The sequence below is a fragment of the Microtus pennsylvanicus genome, chromosome 9, assembly GCF_037038515.1.
Source record: "Microtus pennsylvanicus isolate mMicPen1 chromosome 9, mMicPen1.hap1, whole genome shotgun sequence".
NCBI lineage: Eukaryota > Metazoa > Chordata > Mammalia > Rodentia > Cricetidae > Microtus > Microtus pennsylvanicus.
The window spans coordinates 78,993,036-79,014,394 of record NC_134587.1 but is presented as its reverse complement, the minus strand read 5'-3'; the positions used below and the strand labels follow the sequence as shown (position 1 = coordinate 79,014,394).

The window sequence follows — 21,359 nt, the reverse complement described above, 5'->3', positions numbered from 1 at the left end:
ACATCAACCATGCCCCTCGTACATTTGATAAAAACTAATACTTAGAAAATCATCTCTATGTATAAATATGACTCCTGGGGCATGGGTTCTTTCAAGACTCTGTAACAGACAGTACTAGGAAGAGACATCCAAAGGCAGATCACAGAGAAGATGGACATTCAAATCCAATGCTACCTTCTTCTTCATTCTTTTACCACGCCACATATTTTATCTTGACTCAAACAATATAACCCATATTTCCAATCATCTCTCAGCCTCATTCATTTATAAGTTATGAAGCAATTTTAGTATAATGACTTTATTAAGAAGCTATGGAAACCTACAATTGGGTCTTCTTAAACTATTATTGAGGACTTTTACTTTTAAAGTACATAAACCCAATCTTTACTAGTAATTAAATATTATGTTTATTTTAAGCAATTTCTTGGTTAGGATATATTTTTTATTCTACTGAAGTTGAAGGTAAATGTGTGTTGCAAGGAGGGTGTCTTGTTCATCCCGGACCTCCTACACCAAATGTGTGTTTTAAAAGCCTAGATGTATTATTTATTTTTCAGCAAGAATTAAAACCTGGTTGAACTTTAAGCCTGAATAAGGAAGTGAAATGTCTTCAGACCTTGTCAAAGTTGATCATAGTTTTAATTTCACAATCCTCAATTTTGAAAACACATTTTAAAATAAATACATAATACAAAATGTCAAAAGCAGGTTTTAAGGAATGTTCAGAAATTGTTGTAAAGTCTCACCTAATTTCAGGTCAAAGTTTCTAAATATTCCTTTATAAAATATAACCAATAGAACATCAATTTTTAAAATCAAATGTTCCACAATAATAACTTCCAAAGATAAACTAAACTTTTTTTGTTATTTTAAGAAGCACTAATTTGATACCTGATGAGGAATGGCAGTGGGAAAATATTGGCTGTCTTGAATTCCATTATCAAATCATTATGTTTATAACAGTGGAAAACATTATGTTTAGTAAAAAAAAAATCAACTTGTAGACAATAGTCTTAAATGTGAGTGGGGGCACTATGGGTCATGCTTAATAGCATTGCATGGCTCACTGAAACTTGCAGTTCACACCTTGCATGTTGTGTGTTCAGCAGCAAGGCTTCAGTGACATCATAGTGTACACTGAAGTCATATATGTAGCATATATGTAGGGTGAGTGCTTCAGAAACACCTCAAATCCATTACATTTTTAAATGATTTTTTTGCTTCATTGTTTTTGATTCAGTTTTTAAGTCTCCCACATTCATACAATCCCATATGAAGTAATAGCACAGATTAAGCTTCTGCTCCCTGGATCAGACATTTAAAGACTTTGTAGTTTGTATTCATGCTCACTTTACCTTAAGTATCATGCTGTTATGACATCTTCTTCATGATAGCCCTGTAACACTATATCTCCAGGATTCTCACAAACATGCTTAGGAGTTATAAATTTGTTGAGTTATACTTAACCTGGAGCTAAGAATTAAACTTAGAATTTAATTATTTAGTTGTACCTTAGAGACTGTTCTGAAGACTTTTCTCCTACACTTTTACCATATATAGAAGTAATATAGTAAGGAGGTCTTTTGTGAGGGAGACAGGTTGAGCTCATCTCTAGATACAGTATAAGCAAGGGTACTTTGTACTATATCACTATAATGGTGCATATGATAAATTGTCCTAACAATTTGCTTTATCCTGAATTAACACTCCAGAACAGGGAAAGTAGCAGACAAAATCCATTTCCTCAAGATACTTGCAGTCTGGTGTGTTGTGTAGCAATTATCTATGAACAAGGCGTTTAAGGACTCTTCTGATATCAGTGAGAATGTCGTTGAGATTGGAGATGAAGCTTATATGTTACCCGGGGAAGATGTTAAAAGGATATTACAAAACCTCAACTCTCTAAATTACGACATCTTGAGAAATGTTGTTCGTGCAAAATAAGCTGTGTGCATTGCTGAACGCACTGTGAACTTGTCTTATGTTGTCTGAATGCATGGTGTGTGTGTGTAGGTGTATCTATGCATGTGTTTATACACAGATATGCAAGCAGAGGAGCCCGAGGACAACCCTGGGTGTCATTTCTCATGTATCCTCTGTGCCCCCCCCCCTTTTTTAAGACTGAACTTTCGCTTACAGGACTTCCCCAAGTCTGCTGGGAATACTGGCTTATGACTTTCAGCAGTTTCCTGGCCCTGTCTCCCAACACCAGAATTACAAGAGCTCAGGGTCATGCTTAACTTTTTATGTGGGTTCTGAGATAAAATTTAGGTCTTGTGCGTGTTAGGCAAGTCATCTCCCAACTGAGCTATCCCCCAACTTCAAAGAAAATTTAATATTTTGCAAAGGACTGTAAGCCATCTTTCTGCTGCTGACTTTATTTTCCCTTTTATGGTAGACATTAAAGAATTCTAGTTCGGGAGGAGATACCATCTCATTCCCCCAAGACTGTTTGTTTCACTTTATGAGCATTTTTGACTATGTACTATGAAAGCAAATATGCCATATATCAGTCTCTGCTCACAACAAAGAGAAAGGTGAGAGTTCTACAAATCTTTTATTATATTATCTTCTTCATATCACTAGTTTCTTTCATAGCTTTCAACTGCACTGATCTAAACAAAAATCAGTTCATGTACATATCAAGTGTGAAGAAAATGTCATAGACAGATCACAAATGTCATGGAATTAGGCATTCTTCTGTACTGAAAAACATTGAAATCTGCAGAATTATTGTTAATTTGATATCTCAGTTAATAAATTGCACCCCCACCAATTTTCCATTCTCAGCTGTTTTCAAGCATCAAGAAAACAAGCTTTCAGTATGAATATATGCATATGAAAACACTGTTGCGTATTGAAGGCTTTCAGCTGAAACCCAAGGGTGTCTATAGAGTTCCATGCAAGTGCAGCATTCACTCTTATTTGGCTTCTACTTACCTCATCGGGTTCCTTCTGGGGAACACTTCCCGTTAGGGATTTCAGGCTGCTGAGAACTATGCTGGCAGGAGAGGCTTCATGAGTTAGTGAACTTGGTGCAGACTGACTTTTTAGCTGGAATGACATACACCTTAAAATAACTATGGATAGCCACTTTAGGCTTCTGTGTTAGAGGTATTTCTGTATTAGAAACATCTTTATTTCCTCATGAGACAATCTTCAGATGGACCAAGACAAGACATTACAATCTCCTACAGACATTTTGAGTAATTTTTGTTTTCATAAAAAGTATTTTCTGATATTGGTTAAATACTTAAGAGTCTTTAATGAGACCTTTAGTGTTATTTTAAATACTGATATATCAACTGGATAATTTTAATAGAAAAATGATATCTTTATTTATATAGTTTTCAAATTTTTTGTTAGCATGATTTGGTTTTGTTTTGTGCATGTGTGTGTGTGTGTGTGTGTAAACTCTTAAAACTTTCTTTTTCTTATATTAAATAAATAAAGGATCATAAAGCCTGGTGAAAGAACAACTATCTTTAATTATTTTCATCATACAAATGGATAAAAGGCATTGATTAGAGAATCACCTTGTGAAAATAATAGATTCGCATTACTAGCAGAACCTACCTGAATCTCTGACACCTACCATCTTTTCTCAACTACATTTGATACCGCTTTGAATACACATCCTCTTGTGGAAATCAACCCTCTGACACATTTCCTAATTAATTGGGATTATTCTGTTTGACATATTCAGTGAATAAGAAAATATAGCCCTTGTGAATTTTGAATTTCAGATGAACAAAGATTAGATATTTTGATATAATTGGCTCACAAATGCCAATGTCACCTAATTAGGAAATATTCCTTTGCAGAAATTCCTTCAAATAATTTATTTTGTTATTAAAATACATTATAGAATATGTATAGCCACAATTATTATTTCTATCCACTACTTTTAAAAGGAGACAGATACTTTCCTAATTTCATTAACTAAACTCATTTATATTCCCACTAGTCTTGATGAAATGACAAATTTATTATGATTTATTTTATTTAAATATTTTTGAGATTATAATCTTATTATTTCATTTCTCCATTTCTTGTCCTCCTTCCAAACCTTCACTGGTACCAAAACAAATTTATTCTCACTTATTTACTCTTTTTGAAGCTTCTGACTTCTTTTTCTGTAGCTGCTGCTGCTGCTGCTGCTGCTGTGTGTGTGTGTGTGTGTGTGTGTGTGTGTTTGTCTGTCTGTGTGTGGTGTTCCTAAATATATAAATAAGATCCTTCTCAGTCTATATAATGTTACATGAATACAGGTGTTGTCGGGGTGAACATTTGGTATTTAGTAACCATATAGACTGATCTTCACTGGTAAAAAATGATTTCACCTGCTCTCAGCATTCTTTTCTTGACTATAGGTCTTTTTCTAGAGATGAACATTCCCGAGATTTACCCCTCCCTGTTAGTTAGCCTGTCTACTGTTCTCGTCCTTGTTCATATCATGTTTAGGTAACCATATTGGTTAGACCTAATAAGTATAGTTTCTGGCATTGCAAGGAGCCACCATCTCAGAGTAAACTTCCTGTTCCCTACCTCTGCCAGTCTTTCCTCCCTCTCTTCTGTAGTAATTCCTGAGCCTTAAGGGCAGGAGTTATGTTGTACACATCTCAGTTAGGACTGACTGGGCTCCACAACTATGCATTTTAATCAACTTTAGTTTTCTATAATAGTGTCCATTGTTGCAAAGAGAAGTTTATTCAACGACGGTCAGACCTACACTTACCTTTGGGTATAATGATAAATGTTTAGAATATATTTAGAAATTAAGATACTATAGTAAAGTAGTATTTTAAGGTTCTCCTCCAAGATCCATGACCTCTCTATCCTGGGTAGCTGTTAACCAATAACATTCATGAATTATTTATACAATAGATTTGTGTAGTGATTTCTTCCCTTATTTATTGAATGAAAAACAAAACACGCAGGGATTAACTTATTGTGCATTGGTTATATCCTAAGAGTCAGAAAACAGCTACAGTTAATATCATTATTTACAGGCAGAAGAATCATTCATTTGTAGAATCTGTTCAATTTGAGATGTTTGTAGTAGCCATAGAAACAGAGAACTCTAGGCACATTGTGCATTTGTGTTATACATAAGCCCTACCTACTAAAACACTATTTGATCATTACAGATTTACATTGAAAGACATTTATGAATACATTTTTAAGTAAAAATGGCATTTGCTTCAGAGCTAAGTTTGTCCTCCATTGATCCTGGGACCAATACCTCACTGGGGTGTTATGAACTTTTTTCTTTAGAAAAAAATAACCTTAGAGTCATAATGCAAAGGCCTCTCTACAGATACTAATGTGAATTTAAATACTGTGGTGTCCTTTATCAAGGAGAGCTGACACACATTCAGAGCTGTCACAACTGGATAAGTCTGGTCAGATTCATAAGGGATTAATTGGCCATGGGTACTTGGGAGCTGAAATACTGTCATGAGGGCTGGAGATCTGTCACTTTGATACACAAGGTAATCAACTCCAGTAATAGACTCGCCATGAATGTTAATAGCTTACCTAGCAAGAAATCATTAGGTGATTGTTTATTGGGCAAGATGTGGAAGAGTGTAGTCTGGGCTTTCAGAGAAAGATCATCATGTTTGGTGGAATAAACTTCCTGAAGCTACCCTGAGATATTAAACGTGTTGTGGTTGGCTTTTGTGAGGAGCCACAAATCAAATAAAGTTTTAAGAAATAAATTTTGAGAACTAGCATTAAAGAGAAACGCATTAAGGCAACATAGAAAATAATTGTGTTCTTTTTAAATTTTTGGAAACAACTAGAACTTTTTAAAAAAATCAAACAAAATGTGAATGTTTCTTTTCACATATGTCCAGTTCTGTCCCTAGAGACAACTTAATATCCTGCTAGAAAACCTTTGCACAACACAGGATTCATTTGCATACATTTGTATGCATGAACACATATTAAAAAAGCTATACATTTTATTTTTTTCCACATTATACCTACAATTCCAATGCTTCCCTCTGACCCCTTCCCACACAGCCAGCTGGAATCAACAATTGCATGATTCCTTAATGATTCGGTTCAAGATATTAGATGGAGACATTCCACTTAACACCAGGTGTTCCAAGGTCTCAAACACCCTCTGGGCATTGTCCAGTTGTGTGTCTCTGTATTTATTCCATTCTACTACAGAGGAAGCTACTTTGATGATGGCCGAGCAATTCAATGTTAGTTTAAACGACATTAGACTTTGTACCTATCAAACTTTTTTTTTGGTCTAAGGGGAGCTTAACATCATCAGTGTTGCAGTATATCCAAGGCCTTGAACTCTTAATGTGGAATTTCACACATTTACTGGTGACCCAAATTTCTCAGGAACGATTAAACTTCTAATTAGACACCAGGTGAGAATATCTGTCTGTGACGTCTGTCTCTAACAGCAATTATCCCTCTGTAAAAAAATTGCTAGTGAGATGTAAGAAAATCGTAACATTATAAATTGAGGACACAAAAGCAGACTTGGATAGAGAAAAGATTTTGATTGTAGCATTGAAGTCGAGGAATGAGTACAAGCATGAAGGGCAGGACAAAGAAATCAAAGGATAAATCTCCTTAGGTGCCATCCTTATCTATCTGCCTCATCCATGGTAACTTCATGGGTGATAGACATAAAGGATTACTAAACCAGAGGAGTGAGTGCATAATTTCAGACCACAAATTGCACATCTGCTTATGTGAACAGAGAGAAAAACAAACAGTTATATTTATCAGGTGCATAAGCAAAAATGCAGGAAGAGTACATAATCATGTAGGAGAAAATTTAAAAAAATGGAAGTGAAGATATTATTATATATATACCATTATATTATATCCTCTGTGTGTGTGTGTGTGTGGCATTCATGCACACCTCTCATGGTTACAGGGAGAGTTAACATAAAAAATACTTGTTAAATAATTAGTATCAGTTTAAATCACAGTACCCTACTAAATTGTGACTCCATCTTTAAATCACTACTCAGTGAACAGATAAACGTAGTATATAAAGCAAACATTATAGCCACTAATTATGTATCATAAACTGTTTGACAATATTGGATTATATTTCAGTGTTGATTGCTTCTTGAAACAATCTTTGCGATCTGTCTGGGGCTTGTTGGATGTCACCCTAGTGTTCCCTTCTATCTTGAGTACCTTTACTCAAAACAGATTTTCTTTATCAGACAATTATCTTGTCTAAAGAAAATGTATGGTCCCCAAGTCCAGGTTATTTTGAAGTTTATAGTCCATGAACCTGATGTCTAGGTGAATACAGGTAATGTGAGGGGAATAAAGGAACATATGCAGTGGCCACTTCTGAATGTCAGAATGTCAATGTCAGAAACCCATGCAGCTCAGGCAGTGTTCATCAGTACAGTAGAACATGACTATAAAAGAGATTTAGTTGAAAGAGGATGGCATGGATGAATATATCAAGAAATGCACAAGGCTTCAATGTGACTTGGATAGGTGGTTGCTTCTAAAATGAAAAGCAATATCTCTATGGTAAGAATACTTATTTATCATTTTCACCAAATGTTATGGCAAGATTGATTATTCAGTTCTGGAATATTATGCCCAGCATTGTATTACACCTTTAATTGTGACACACTTCACTGGTGACTGCTGGATTTCCGCAACCTGAAGCTTTCTTTTCTATAGGATTAGCAGCACAAGGGTTCCAAATGACTAATTGATTATTTTTCATAGCCATTTAATGATCATAACGATTATATATATGTATATGTATATATATATGTACAGTCATTTTCAGTTCTTAAATATATGCTCGGTCATTATAAATTAGTTATACATCTTGACCTTTAGGAGCTTGTATTCTGCTTCAAGGGCTGCAAATACAATGCCATAGTGAGGGTACAGACTGAAATACATCCCATATTTTAGTAGAGAAATATGACAAGGATTTAACAAGAAATTCAAAGAGGGCTTCTAAAATCCAGATCTATCAAGTCAAGATACTTTTTAATTGTTTTAATTGAGCTATATACTTTTCTTCACTCCCCTCCCTTCCTCTACCCTCCAGTTTTACCTTCCCCCGTGGCTCCCATGCTCCCAATTTACAAAAGAGATCTTGTCTTTTTGTACTTCCCATGTACTTTAGATCTGTGTATGCCTCTCTTTGAGTCCTCATTGTTGTCTAGGTTCTCTTGGATGGAGAATTGTAGGCTGTTTTTTTTTCTTTGCTTTATGTTTAAAAGCCACTTATGAGTTAGTACATATTAAATACTCAGGCATCCTGAATGCGTCTACACTTTAGCCAGGCTCCACTGTATAAATGCAATTACTCATGCCTCCCCATGAGGACCTCTCTACTGCAGAGCTAAGCCTTGTTATTTTTCACCAGTTATTAAACTCCCTTAAAATGTATGTGATCAATTCCTTAGAACTACATGTTTATGTATTGATTTTCAGTTGGTCCTTCGTACACACAAGTGGCATTATCCTGTTTTTGTTGTAAGCATGTTTTCCTGCTTTCTGGCAATCTGTGTGCCGTATATTGTGGCATGTCTGGCTTACTTACGCAAACAGCTTTAGAGAATACAGTGTATAGCTATATTTTTATTAGTACCACATTCTTCATGGTGATGAGTAGTCAGGGCACTAGGCACGACCTTTATTGTAGGTAATATTTATCAATGGAGATGATGGACTAGATACTGATGTTTATGTCTTTCTCATGCTGTACCCCATGATCTCTTTGGATAGGCATAATCTTAAATAAAGTTTAAATGTGGTTTATTGCACGTAGACATTGAGGGCTTAAAATTGTTTTCTTAAGAGCTGATTATAAAATATTATCATGAGCAATTATGAAATATTCTTTTGTACTCTCAGCTTTTGGGACATGAGTGAATAACCTAGCCAGAATTTTATGCAAAAAAAAGTATCTGACACTTAAAATAGTAAATTAATGCAGTTGCTTAATTGTTCGTTTGGACTTATGGACCACTAAGTCATTTTGCTTGTAAATGTTTTCAATAACAATGAATGGAAAATGCACATTAATTTCATAATCAATACTCAGTAGAAACCTAAAAACATAACAAACAGCTTGCTCTCAGACATCTGTTTTCTTAAATCCTCTCAAATATGAGTTTTAATTTTATTACCCCAAGTCTCACTAAAAATGTGTTTTCAGAGAAGGATTCAAAGTCAATATGAGTGGGGACCATTTAAAAGTGTAATAAATTTATTCACAAGGGTATTTCAAGAGAAAAATATGGTAGGTAAGGTTTTGAAAAAAGAACCCATAGAACATTATGGTTTACAAAGAATAATTTCCAAAGTATAGTATTATTTATTCTCTGGTTACACAAATGTAGGTCAAAACTTGCAACAGTTTCTTTTGCAGTTATTTATGAGACAATAAAATATTTCATTGATTGTTTCAGAATCTGGAAGTCATTTATGAATAAAATAATGAAAATTTGTCTGTGGGAGATCACATTTGATGAGTGGAGAGATGACTAGTTTGAAATAAAGATCAAACAATAAATACCAGATTACAAATATTTTCTGTTAGGTAGTAGTTAGTATGGAATACTTGTAATGGGGAAAACAAAGCAAAAAACAGTAGATTGACCACAGAAAGAATGGCCAGAATGGTATCCCAAAAGGGCAAATCTTTTCAGATGTTTGAGACTCGTTGTTTCAAATGTTAGAAAGAGATTAACATGATATGAAGGTAATGTGCTTTGATAAATATCAGTGTTAGACCCTGGCCACAATTATCCCTTTGTTATTTAGGCACTGAGGCGCTTGTGGACGTCAAGAACAAACAATTTGTACTTGCTAAATTTTGCATTTGGAAGTCAGTGCAGAATTCTGTTTAAACCTTCTACATTTTGGTAACTGTGAATTGAAATAGTTGGTAAGGGTTGCTTCCACTTAGTCCTTCTGAATACTAAAACAGAATATTGGAGCTAAACATTCATGTGACTGGGCAGTTCAAATTTGTCTGTCTTTTGGTGACAGAACTAGTAGAATCTTGAGGGTCATTCTAACATAGGACAAAATAATTTTTCTGGAATCTGATATTTAGGATTCTCTGCAGGGCAGCAGAGAATCTGCCTTCTTGACTTTGCCTCTCTGTATAGGGACAATAAGAATATCAATAAATAACAGCACCACCCTAGTGTTCTAGTGAGGTATTTCTAGCTCAAAATGGTACTTTTCAATATTCACCATTTGCAATAGCATTCCTTTGCAGAAGGGAAACACTAAGTACAGAAGAGTTATACATTTGATAAGAGCAGATTTCTTTTCCCCAAAAATGCAATTTTAGCCTAGTCAAAAGGATGACTCAATAGAAAAACCTGTTATTCATGATGTCACTATGGTTGCTTTCTACAGCCACTGAAAATTAAAGAGCCTCTTCCATTCATACAACCTGTGTAAAGGAGAAAAAAATATTCAATTACCAAATCATTAACTTGAATTGGCACTTACAGTAAGGTACATTTGTAACAAATGTTCAACCTTGTACAGTAGCGACTTTTTTTTATGTTTCAGTGTATGTTGCCCACATGATTAAAGATGTGTGCCTGAAAATATCACGTATCCAGGTGCTTTAAACATTCTACATTGTGTCTGGTGAGATCTTACTCATATTGAAAAATTCTATCATTGACTTGCCTTTCTGCTCTCATGTGAAATGTATTTTCCTTTAAGGAAAGTGATTCTTGAAAGTCTCTTGCTTACAACTATTTTTATCTGGTAAGAAGGTGAATGTATGAAATCATTCATGATGATGAAATGAGCATCAAACAGTTCAGCCATTGCCCAAAATCCTTTTAGGTTTTACTAGCTAAGATATATTTCACGAAATAAAACTACCAATGTCACCTACTTTGTGCGTTCTGAATGATAGGTTCTTGCATTCTTTCTCCACTAAAGTAAATGTTATTGTGGCCCTTTTTTTTTCTTCTGAGACAGGGTTTCTCCGTAGCTTTTGGTTCCTGTCCTGGAACTAGCTCTTTTAGACCAGAGCTGGCCTCGAACTCACAGAGATCCACCTGCCTCTGCCTCCCAAGTGCTGGGATTAAAGGCGTGCGCCACCACCGCCCAGCTATCGTGGCTCTTTAAACATGCAAAACTCCTTTAGGTGTGATTCCAACACTGCTATTATTTTCATTCCTGTAGAAGATGATAAACCAATATTTCCTTGGCCCTGAGTCAATGAACACGCAAGAAGGAGGCACAGTTTTAAGTCGTCTTTTTGCTTGCTTCATTCTTCATTTGTGAAAGTTGTTATTCTAGACTTAATTCAAAAAGCTTTATGCCGCGCACCGTGACCCTGTGTCTGCTCTCTGTGTGCTATTACCCAGTTCGCGAGCTTCCTGCAAGGGGGCTGGAGGTTAAAATACACAGCCACACACAGCTACGGGTCATTCTTGAGTTCCCCAAGAATGCCCTCTTTATTGTGTACAGGGGCAGATTATATAGACATAGCCACACCCCAGCCAAAACCACCAGAAACCACTCTCCTGCCATCAGGAACTCCTGAAGGTCTCCTGCTCAGAGCAGCTGTAGGCTCAGATCAGGGGAAAACAAGTTGTTTACAAGAAATTCAGGATCTGGGGTCTCACTGCTCCCAACACTTTATGTATGTTATCTTACCTAAAGACGCAACTATGAACATTAAGAAACAAGTACATTCCTTGTCTTCATCTTTCATTCCTGTCAACGATGAACGTCTTGATATCATTTCTTTTTAAAATTTCTGTCACATTTGGTTCTTTCTATGAGTCTGTGTACATGTGTTTGCACATACGTGGGTACCAGAGAGTGCTCAGTAGAAAGCACTTTAGTGATGAAGCTGTATCAGTGGCCCTTGACCTCATTTCTGAAAGGTATTTTAACATTTGTGCTATATTTCTGACCATGTTGAAATTTGGTGATTCTGGGAAATGCATATTCAAAACACCACAAATAAGCTATTTAAATATGATTGAATATATTTGTTTTCTTGTAGTAATAGGAGCTGCGGGGCTGCGTCCCCAACACCCCAGCCGCCTGCTCGGCTAGCTTTTGCCCCGAAATAACAACACACAAACTGTATTCATTTAAACACTGCTTGGCCCTTTAGCTTTAGCCCTTACTGGCTAATCCTGATATACCGATCAACCCATCTCTAATAATCTGTGAGCACCGGTCTTACCAGGAAGATTCTAGGTCGGAGCTTCATCGCGTGTGTCTGCCCGGGAGCGGGGCATGGCTTCTCTCTGAGGCATCTGCTCCCGAGAGGAGAGCTGTCGAATCTGAGCTCACTTCCTCTTCCTCCCGGCATTCTGTTCTGTTTACTCCACCTACCTATGTCCTAACCAATAAAATGGGCCAAGGCAGTTCCTTTATTAGCCAATGACCTTCTTCCATCATTTCCCCTTTTTCTGTTTAAACAAAAAAAAGGAAGGCTTTAACTTTAACATAGCAAAATTACATATAACAAAACAGTTATCAAGTAAAAATTACAATAATCTTTATCATAACTAAGGAAAACTAACTATAACTAACTATTCTTAACTCCATCAAAGACTCCAGAAAGATACAATACTACCTAAGCAAACAAGAAAAAAGCAACTTTTAAAATTCTAGAAATGACAGAGACATCTCGCTGCCTGGACAGTCACCCAAAGTTCCTCTGTACCGTTGGGGCATCCATCTTCAGCCTTCAGGCCCATGGTATCCAGCAGACATTTCCATAAAGCAGGAAAATTCAAAGTCAGTTCAGTCACTATCTGTTGTGTCCTGCAGAATGTCTCGCAGACTCTTTCATGAATCAGGAACCCCGAAAGATCATCTCACCTTAGGCAAGTTCAGTAGTCCTCTCTCTGCGGGTTCTCTGTCTCCAGTTTATGCAATAGTCCAGGCAAGAGCAGTTTCTTGCCCAAATGGCTATCAAACTCCATAACGAGCCTCTTCGATGCCCATCTTCCTCTTGAAGTAGATTGGTGCTGCCAGGAGCAGAGTGTCTCATTGTCATGAAAAGTCCTAAGTTATTAAAATATTTTAAATGCCATATTCTGCAGCCTTTGAGAGATATGAAGAATGCCTATCTGAAATATATCTCTATATATCTAGAAAATCTAACTAACATGACTACAAACTTGACTATTATTTATGATTATCCATCAACAACCTATATTTCCTAATTATACATTACATTTTAAAAATGAACTACACAATCACAAATCAAGATCTTAATCAAGATCAGAAATACATATGCATATAACAAAATTGACCTTAAAATACACACCAATGCAAATTATTTATACCTATATCATTTCCCCCTTTAAATGTAAAAGAACATTTATAAACAATATTTTGGGAACATGGGCGCAGTTTTTTTCTCTCCAAACTGCTTCCTGCTGAATGGGAGTGTCGTTAATTAGGTCTTTTATGGTATAACCTGTGTGCCAGGGTCATCTCAGTTGGCAGTTGAGCAAAGTAATTTTTTGAGGGTGTTCACAGGAACTTTTCGGGAGGTCGTGGTCTATCATACCAAATCGGGATAGAAGAAATCCAAAGGGTCTGGTCCTCTGTGAAAACAAAAGAAGACCCTCTCCAAAGCATCATATCCTTAGACCCAAATTTTGAAATCGTAATACCCTTATATCCATTCTGGTTTAGCTTGGCAGCCCATGTAATGAAATGTCTCTCTGTACTTAGCTCCTTCACAGTCAAAAATTTTAAAGAAAACACAATGTACATAATCCAGACTCTCTGTGAATTTTCCATTTTTACGTGGCTTATTTTTCTTTATTTCTTTTAATCTCTAAACTATCTGTACTCTGTCTCTTTAAAGACTTTACCTTTTTTTTTAAACCATTAACTTTATTCTCTATATATTTTTCTTCTCTCTCCCAAGCCTACGTACATTCATCTAACAGTGTGACTCATTTAGTGGTCTGAATCTGTCCTATTGTGAATCTGCAATTTTTTACTATCCAGGAGCACTTTTGATTTGTGCGTTTAGATCACGAGGCGCTTAAGAATCTAAGCTGTGACATTCCTAGGTTAACTTTCTGCTTTTTGAGCGTATATCTTTGACCTGGAATCACTCTGTAGACCAGGCTGTCTTTGAGCTCTCAGAGATCCGCCTGTCTCTGCCTCCCAGGCATTGGGATTAAAGGTGTTTCTTACTACACCTTGAACTCACCGAGATCTGTTTGTCTCTGCCTTTTAGGCACTGGGATTAAAGGCGTGTACTACCACACCTTGAAGTCACAGAGGTCAATTTCCCTCTGCCTTCCAAGTGTTGAGATTAAAGGTGTGTACTACCACACACAACAACTCCCTTGCTTTTTTTTTTGTTTTGTTTTTTACTTTAAGAACTTCAGCTGGGTGGTGGTGGCGCACGCCTTTAATCTCAGCACTCGGGAGGCAGAGGCAGGCGGATCTCTGTGAGTTCGAGACCAGCCTGGTCTACAAGAGCTAGTTCCAGGACAGGCTCCAAAACCACAGAGAAACCCTGTCTCGAAAAACCAAAAAAAAAAAAAAAAAAAGAAAGAACTTCAACTTTTAGTCTGCATATATTTTTAACACACTGTAAATCATTTAAAAATTTTCTTTGTCTTTGAATCTCTCTTTTTACTGTATCTCTCTCTCTCTTTTTCTGACCACATGAGTCTTTAATTTACCAAGCAATCTCAGTAGGACTAAAGCCGTGGCTTTGCCAGCTAGATCCAGTCCATTCCTTAGCTTTCCAGCCTCATGGCTGAGGTACTGGCTGTAGCCATGTTTATAGCCACAACTCTATGGCATTTCAAGGTCCCTGCCAGCCAGCGAGCTACAACAGACAACACTCAAGTCCTCTCTCTGTAGCCGGCCCTCCTGCCTCAAACAGTCAGAGTTTGCCCTGGCAGGATGGCCCAGAAAGCCGGCATTTTTAAACGGTGCAGCTTTTTTCCTGCTATGGCTGAAAACCAAAAAGCATGTGTTCAGCTTTTCGTCAACAGCCTTTAAGTGTTTTGTGGCAGGACCTCTTAAGAGCTGCATGGTTTTGCAGCTGAAGTTGAGTCAGGAAGCCTCTCTTATATGAGAGCGCTTGCTTGCCTCTAGCAAGCAGAGTAGACCCGAGAAATTGTTGCTATCCAGAAAACATGCTTTACTTTTTCCCAAGCTTTTTCAGGCTTTCTGTGGACTTAGTTGTCCACGTGGGCGCCATTTGTAGTAATAAGAGGAGTGGCGGGGACTCCACAGCTCTCCTCTCGGGAGCAGACGCCTCAGAGAGAATCCATGCCCCGCTCCCGGGCAGACACACGCGATGAAGCTCCGACCTAGAATCTTCCTGGTAAGACCGGTGCTCACAGATTATTAGAGATGGGTTGATCTGTATATCAGAATTAGCCAGTAAGGGCTATAGCTAAAGGGCCAAGCAGTGTTTAAATGAATACAGTTTGTGTGTTGTTATTTCGGAGCAAAAGCTAGCCGAGCAGGCGGCTGGGGTGTTGGGGACACAGCCCCGTCGCTCCTATTACTACATTTTCTCAGCATTTATTCTTTATCAGGAATAATTTTAAATCCTTTTATAGCTTTGTAAAACACATGTTTTTCTTATGCGTATCCATTCTACAGTACAATAGCACACCAGAGCTGACACTGCCTTTAACTCAGAACCTACAGGTCCAGCCTTTCCTCACCCCCTTCTCTTCCCACTGTCTCATAACCATCATTCTACTCTCAAGTGTTGATGTTACAAATATTTAAAAAATAACACATGAATACTTGTTTATGTTTTTCTACTGAATTTTGGAAAACAAACTTTTAATGAGTAACAAGAGTTTGTATTTTAAAATCATAAGTACTTGCTTTTTATGATTTTACACACACACACAATTATTCTATCAAACATAGGAAAATAATTTGATAAACTGTCTCTTAATATACCACCATCATCAATAAATCTGCCAATATTTGGTAATAGTACAAAAAAGATTTTTAAAAGAAATTCTTTCATCACTTTTTTCTGTCAAGAACCAAAAATGCAGCTGGGCGGTGGTGGTGCATGCCTTTAATCCCAGCACTCGGGAGGCAGAGGCAGGCGGATCTCTGTGAGTTCGAGACCAGCCTGGTCTACAGAGCTAGTTCCAGGACAGGCTCCAAAGCCACAGAGAAACCCTGTCTCGAAAATCAAAAAAAAAAAAAGAACCAAAAATGCATAATATTATATGATAATCTTTGGATTAAGCTGCACCACAGACTCCTCACACTGGACACTGTAAAACATTTAGAAGTGTGTTTCAGAGTATTCTAAGGATCATTGTTTAAAAATATTCTTTGGGTGAATTACTTCCTTACCTGCTGAAACATTCAGTTCTCAATGAAAAGGAGAAAGCTAAAGTCATTCATAATTTTCATGGTATTGAGCACCTGTTGTCAGGAAAATGGAGCAGAGTATATTGTGAGCCACACTGTGGCTCTGACTTCATTTCTCCTTTTTCTGCCTTCTCTTCCTTTCATGTTGAGCATCTATTATGCCAAAAACTTTACCAAATAGAAATAAATCAAGCTATGGTTATCCCACTTATTTTGTAATTCTATTATCTAGGTTTCATAGGGATAGGTTCTTTATTTAGTAATTTATCCAAAGATATTGCTACATCAACACAAACATGCATGTACATATAAACACATAAATATACATCATGGAACTCCCAGATATTATTAACTCTCTCTCTAGTCTCTATTCAATCATTTATAAATAGAGGAATCATCTCCACCGACATTGGAAACTGCAAGAGTATAGCAGAAAATGCTGTGTATCAGGATTACATCACTCTTCCAGGCATATCAGAATTGGTCAAAATAAATTGTATTCTGGAGGTAACAGAAAATGCTTAAAGAAAATATAATGCAATGGGATATTATTCAACTGTTAAACATGAAATCATAAAACATAACTTCAGGCAAATGGATTGAACTAGAAAAAATTTCATAGTGAATGATGAAACTCAGCTTAGTCATCCCCCTAAAAGAGAAAATTAATGAGACTCTATCTACAATAAAATCTCACTAAGTTTACCAAACATGTCTCAAACTTGTGATGCTCGGGCATTTTGGCTCACACTCCTAATGAGCTGAGATTGCAGACACACATCAACTTCTTCTTCTTAACTTCCTTTGTGACTTCTTATCAAAAATACTCAATGTTTCACCCCTTTTACATTTTGCTAAAGATCTCGTTATGGAGTTTTCAGAGAGAAGTCCAGGAAATACTCTGCTGTTTATGAGACAGAGTTGCAAAAGATGAACTAAGGTTTTGAAAGTTATTTTATTTTGTGCATTTCTCTTTTGTGCGGGTGTACGGCAGCTGTACTTGTGGAGGCCAGAAGGGGTCTGTGATTCCCTTGAGTTGGAGTTACAGATTATTGTGAATAACTTCTTTTGGGTGATATGAACTGAACTCTGCTTTTTTTTTCAACAGTAGCAACATTACCCACTGAACCATTTCTCTATCCTCTCAAATTTTATATATCACACACATACAGTATCACAACGAATAGGAATCTTAGAGTCAGCTCATATCTACATGTTCCTTTTAAATGGAGATTTAAGGTATCAACATTTTAGAGTTAGTGGGACCTTGGAGAATGGAAGCAATACATGAGGTGACTTTATCTTATACCCTGAGGGTTAAGAAATGTCACATGAGTAAAGTTGTCTTGAGTACAAACTATATGTAAGCACAAGGACAAGCCACACATGACATACATTTTTCCTCAGAAGCATATAACTGGTAGTTTAAACATGTTAATGAATAGTAACAACGGGGAATAAAGAGGAATCTGAAGTAACTTGCTTCTATATGCTACATCTGGGAGGAGCATAAAAACACATTCCAAGACAATTCAGTGCTTTGAAGAAACTATTGTCTTGTTTTCTTGGTGTGTCCTCAGAGTCACACATAATTTTCCTCTTACAACTCCATCTTAGACTGTATTATGACACTAATATATATCATTATGTCATCTATTTCTTTTCCTGTTTTTTTTAACTTGTTCATTTTTATTTTATATATACAGGTGTTTTACTCTCTATATATACATATATATATATATATGTATACGTGTGTGTGTGTGTGTGCACTGTATGTGTACAGTGATTGTGGGCAAAGAAAGGGACACTGCAGTCAGAGCCAGTTACTATATTCACCACGTACATGGTGGGATCTCTACTCTGTAAGGACAAAGAGTGTACTTAACAACTTTGCCATCTTTCTAGCCCTATGTGTGCTTTATTTTTGTATAGAAAATTTTTTCTTGCAATAAATTTTGATCATGATTTCTGCTCTCTTATTTCCTCCCAAATCCTACCTACTTTCTCAGTAATTTAATTCTATGCCTTATTTCTATCACTCTTTATTAAAATAAAGGAAGGCAAAGATAAAGAAAAAAATCAGAAATGAAAAGCAAAAGGAAACATAGAACACAGACGAGAGAAGAGAGAGAGAGAGAGAGAGAGAGAGAGAGAGAGAGAGAGAGAGAGAATTTCATTTTCTTCTGACCATCTACTGCTGGCCATGGAGTCTGCCCTTAAGTATAGTTTGTATAAATGTTTTTCCTTTGGAAATATATTGTCAGTTAAATACAGTTTCTTGTTTAGGAATCGAAACTCCTGTCCACGTACCAGTTTTAGTGCTGGGACTTCACCTGGCTTGTAATTGTTCTGGCTCTGTGTATAGTACCCCAGTCCATGTGAGTTCATATGTGTGCCAATCTTGATGGATATGGAAGATACTGTTTCCTTGATATCACATTCATCTCCTCTGCCTTTTATAATATTTCTGTACCCTCTTCTGTAGAGCTTCATGAGATCTGAGAGAAGTTTGATGAAGACAGCTCATTTAGGACTGAGTCTTCCAAATCCCTCACTCACTGAAAATTTTCAGTTGCAGGTATCTGTAGATATCTATATTAGTTCCCATCTATGGCAGGAAGAAGCTTCTCTGATGACGCCAAGGTGAGAAACTTATTTACAGGTATAGGAGAATGTCACTAAGAGTCATTTTACTGTTATGTTCTTCTGGCACAGCAATAGTATTCGGTTTTCCCCTAGGCCCATGGTGTATCTAATGTCATGTTTGTGGTCTCCTAATAAGTATCAGGCAGATGTTCCATCTCCTTAAATCCAGTCTTACTCCCACACCGTTTGTGCCACTATTACACCAGCATGGCCAAAGGCAGGGCATCATTGTAGGTGAAGGATCTGTAGCAATCTTAAAGTTTACCTTTCTCATCTGACAGCACACAGAGTTCATTCCAGTACCATAAGCACTAGGCAGTAGGACTAAAGACTCTAGTTAAACAGCAGCTCATATTCTCCGTACTCAATGAGATACGTAGGTTTTGTCTCCAGGGTTGAAGGGGAAGGGAGAGGAAGAGAGGGGAGAAAAGGAAAATGTATATCTCAATAAAATCAATAAAAATGAAGTCTCTACTGAAGCAGGTTTCTATATGACCCTTCAAATGGTCCTTACTGCTGTCATTCCCTTTATTCCATTCCTTACCCTTCTCTCTTTTTTCCTTCTCTTTTTGTTTCAGTATCTCTCCATAACTATAAATTCTATTTTTCTTCCCATAGAGACCCTTTTCTTTCATAATGCTTTACTCTATACCTAACCATTTTGATCATACAGAATGTAGACTCCTTCTCAAAAGTATAAAATCTAACACTCAACAGAAGAGAATATATACCATATTTGGGGGTTTTGGAGGGGTCTGGATTATCTTAATTATTTACCTATAAATTTTATAATTTCTTTATTTTTGATATCCAAATAATTTTCTTTTGTGTGAATATGCCACATTAATTTGTTGATGGGCATCTATACCAATTTTAGGTCCTGGCTGTTATGAACAGATCAGCAATGAACATGGATGAGCAAGTATCTCGGTAGTTGAATGTTGAGTCCTTTAGATATATGACCAAGAGTGGCATAGCTGGACCTTGAGATACATCTACCTCCATCTTCCTGAGGAACTGCAAGGGGGACAAGTACTCTTAGTCACTGAGCTAATACACCATTTGTAGCTGTGAACATCTCTGAGAGAGAATATGATTTTTCATTGTATCTAATAACTTTAAAATTTTTTTGTTTCGTGTTTTTTTAATGTTAGGATTTATTTTATTTTCTTCTTGATTTCAATGATTCAGTATTCAGTAGTGTGTTGTTTAGTATCTATGAGTTTATGTGTGTTCTGCAGTTTATTTTCCTATTGACTTTTTGCTTCATTCAATTGTGATTAGGTAGAATACAAGAAGTTACTTCAGTTTTCCTGTATACATCATATTTTGTTTTTTATCCCAATATTTGATTTATCTTTCAGAATGTCCTATTTCTGTTCTACAATATGTGTGTTTTACAGTGGTTTGATGGAATAATGTATAAATGGTCTACTTGTTTCATAATGTTATTTAGCTTAGATGTTTTCTCTATTTTCTTTGTCATGGTCACCTCTTTATTGATGAAAGTGAGATTATGAATTCAATTATTATTATTGTGTTGGAAACAAACTATACCTTTGCATAGAGTTGTACTGTTTCATGAATTGGGTGAACTCATGGTCAATTAGTGTATATTTATAATCATAATATATTCTTGATGAAGTGATTATTAATCACTACTAAATGATCTATTTTGGAATTTTTTTATTAGTTATTTTTTTTCATTTACTTTACACCCCTATCACAGTTTCCCCTCACTTCTGTCTTTCTGGTCTCTCCTCCTGCCTTCCCTCTAACCCCCTCCCCAACATACCTCCTTTATTTCTGTTCAGAAAATGGTTGGCTTCTTATAGGTTTCAGCAAAGCAAGGCACATCTACTTGAAGTAGAAGTAAGCTCTTTCCTTTTTATTAAAGCTGGGTAAGGCAACACAGTGTAACGAAAAGGTTCCAAAAAGCCAGCCCAAGCATAAGTGATCGTTTTTATCTCATCTGTCTTATTTTTGTATTGAAATCTATTTTTCTAAGATGTTATTTGAGATACTTGCTTTTTCCTAGCACTATCTCATCGTATTACTTTTTCCAAACCTTGGTAGTATGTATTTAAGGGTGACAAGCTTTTCTTTGAGAAACAAATAAATCAGTTTTTCTCAATCTTCCTGGTGCCACAGCTACAACTCTTTAATACAGTTCCTCATGTTGTGTTGACCCCCAAACATAAAATTATTGCATGCCACTCCACAACTGTTATTTTGCTACTTTAATGAATTCTAATGTAAATATCTAATGTGCAAGATATCTCTGATATGTGATCCCTGTGGGTATTATGACCCATCGTACTGCTAGATAGTTGGATCTAATTTTTTTC

General features: G+C 36.4%; 1 protein-coding gene across 2 annotated transcripts in view; it reads left to right on the top strand.

Moving 5' to 3' along the window:
• Sgcz (sarcoglycan zeta) overlaps positions 1-21,359 on the top strand; it is an 825,698-nt gene that overhangs the window by 371,265 nt on the left and 433,074 nt on the right. The window lies entirely within an intron of this gene.